General features: G+C 35.0%; 1 long non-coding RNA gene across 1 annotated transcript in view; it reads left to right on the top strand.

Annotated features, from left to right (window-relative positions):
* Positions 1 to 1,484: 1,484 nt before the first annotated feature.
* Positions 1,485 to 2,922, top strand: part of LOC128248096 (uncharacterized) — an 11,786-nt gene continuing 10,348 nt past the window's right edge. Inside the window, exon 1 of the long non-coding RNA XR_008264360.1 lies at positions 1,485 to 1,562. This is a non-coding gene — a long non-coding RNA (uncharacterized LOC128248096). The remainder of the gene's footprint in view (positions 1,563 to 2,922) is intronic.

The raw sequence follows: 2,922 nt of genomic DNA, 5'->3' as shown, positions 1-2,922 counted from the left end.
GTCAGAGGATTCTATGGGCCTTCCGTTGTCTCCAGCTTTATCCCACCACCTGCCCCATTTTCTCCAACCCACCCTTGTTCTCCTTTAAACACTCCCGGAACCTACGCAATCTTCTGTAGCACTTTCTCCTCTTCCCCCCCCCCAGCCCTACCCGGATCCTTCCCATGCTCCAAATCCCGCTGCAACACCTGCCCCTTCATCACCAACACTACTTCTCTCACTGGTTCTAATCAGCAAACTCTTCACATAACAAATTCCTTCTATTGCACCTCTTCTAGCCTCATATACTGTATTGGATGCAACCTCTGTGGTAAACTACATGTAGGTCAGACGGGCTTCTTGCCAATTCAGCTCTTAACCAAATTGGAAACTGTTAACATTTTTGAAGAGGGCTGGTCCCTTGCTACATTTTGGCATAAAAAAAATTGAGATTTGATCCAGTAGAAAAACGTTTACAGCAAAATTTGTAGTAATGTTATAGGAGAGTAAGTAACACCACCAATCAAGTTTAGATCTAAATAACTTTTTTGTTTTAAAAGCAAAATATAATTTATCTTAGCTTCAATGATAGAAAACAGCATGAAGAATTTCATAGTTTTGGTCCCATGCAACAAAAATTTTTGTATTATTACCTCTACCTTAGCGAAGGCAGAGGTATTGTCTTCAGTCTATGTTTGTTTGTTTGGTTGTCTGTGGACAAGATATCTCAAGAACCGCTGGATGGATTCAGATGAAACTTTCAGGGATGTTTGGCATCATGACTTGCACAAACTGATTAGATTTTGGGATTAATCCGGTACTGGACAAGGATTCTGGATTATTTCTCCTGTTCTTTTACTTAATTTTCAAGAGTGGTTCAGGTTCATTTTTAGTATTTTCATTTGTGAGAGCAGTTGAGTTTATTTCAGATATTCTCGTTTTAAAAATCATCTCGTTGAGAAGATGTTGGTGTTGCCTTGCTGGAGGTTTGTGCTCTCTGAGTGCTCTTGTTCTATTTATTGTACTAATTATGTACTACTATTATTTTTTATAACCTATTTTCAAATTTCTAATTACCAATTAATAATTTAAAAAAAAAATTTTTTTTGAAGTGCAAAAAATATTTTGAGTTATTTTAAATTTTTAATAGAAGTAACGAGTAAATAACAAATAGAAGTAATAACTTGTAATAAAATTTTTAGTTTTAATAAAAGCTAATATTTTCTAAATCTAAATATTTTATTTGAAATTTTACCCTTAGCTGCAATACTTTAAGTAAAAACTTTCTCTTCTGTACTTTACCAGACGTAATAAGCTGTCCTGTAATTTTCCAGGTTTATAATTGTAAGAATATTGTTTCTCTTGCTCACATTTTCCCATGTAACACACACACACACATTTATATAAATGTGTGTGTGTGTGTGTGTGCACATATATATATATATATATATGGGTCATGTTTCCTATATATTGACTCATGTTTATATGTTCTGTCTTGGTATTCCGCTGAAGATAGTTGACCAAGCAAGATATATTTTTATTTTGCTAAAATAACTTGAAACCATGGTATGGAAAATAGATTGGTAAATGTTTTTATTTTTCATTCCCTTTCGAAATTATCCCTATTTTTGTGGTATAGAGTTTTTTGCTGCTCTTTCTTGCAGGTCAGATGTCCTATTATAGGCATCTCTGTATTTTAAATGAATTATATATATATATATATATGTGTGTGTGTGTGTGTGTGTGTGTGTGTGTGTGTGTGTGTGTGAGTTTGGTGTTGCAAACAGAAAAACCCAAACTCAAAACATGAGTATATATATATATATATATATATATATATATACACACACACACATACACATACATATACATACATATATATTATTAATATTTAGCAGAAGAAATAGTGACTGAAGGGCTGAGAGTGTCGTGCATTTGCACTTATGTATGTCTTTTATGTCACAATGCCTAGCAACACAGTGTTCAATACAAGGAGTGTGGGTATATAATCATGTAATCCTATATATAAGAATATATATATATATATATATATATATATATACACACTCTCTCTCTCTCTCTCACACACACACACACACACACACACACACACACACACACACACATGCACACACACACACACATGCATACACACACACAAACAAAAACAAAAAACAAATAGCCAAGGAAATATATTAACATGAAATTGTATATCTGCAGACACGCATGTGTTTTTGAGATCTCTTGACATCATCATCTGCAAAATGAATAAAAAGAAAAAATAAATTCTGCTATTTATGTTTATTTATTCTATTTATATGTAGCTTGGCTTGTTTCATGCTGTTGTTCGTGCAAGGGTGAAGTTGTTGTCTTTTTATATATACACATATATGTATTTATGTGTGTATACATAAATACATATATACACACACAAACACTGTGTGTGTGTGTGTATATATGTATTTATGTATACATGCAAGTATATGCATGTGTAGGTGTGGCTGTTGAGTTGTTCATTTCCCAATCACATAGTTTCAGGTTCAGTCCCACTGCAATGCACCTTCTGTGTGCATATTCTACTATAGCCCCTGGCTGACAAAAGACCATGTGAGTGGAGTTTGGGGATGGCAGCTAAAAGAAGCCCACTGTGTGTGTGTGTGTGTATGCATGTGTGTGTATATATATATATATATATATATATATATATATCCATTTGAGTGTGATCGTTACCAGCGTTGCCTTACTGGCACTTGTGCCGGTGGCATGTAGAAGCACCCACCACACTCTCGGAGTGGTTGGCATTAGGAAGGGCATCCAGCTGTAGAAACTCTGCCAGATCAGATTGGAGCCTGGTGCAGCCATCATCCAGTTCACCAGCACTCAGTCATATCGTCCAACCCATGCTAGCATGGAAAGCGGACGTTAAACGATGATGATGATGAT

This window comes from Octopus bimaculoides, chromosome 6, assembly GCF_001194135.2.
Source record: "Octopus bimaculoides isolate UCB-OBI-ISO-001 chromosome 6, ASM119413v2, whole genome shotgun sequence".
Taxonomy (NCBI): domain Eukaryota; kingdom Metazoa; phylum Mollusca; class Cephalopoda; order Octopoda; family Octopodidae; genus Octopus; species Octopus bimaculoides.
Note: the sequence above shows the minus strand (reverse complement) of the source record. Positions and strands in the feature narration are given on the sequence as shown.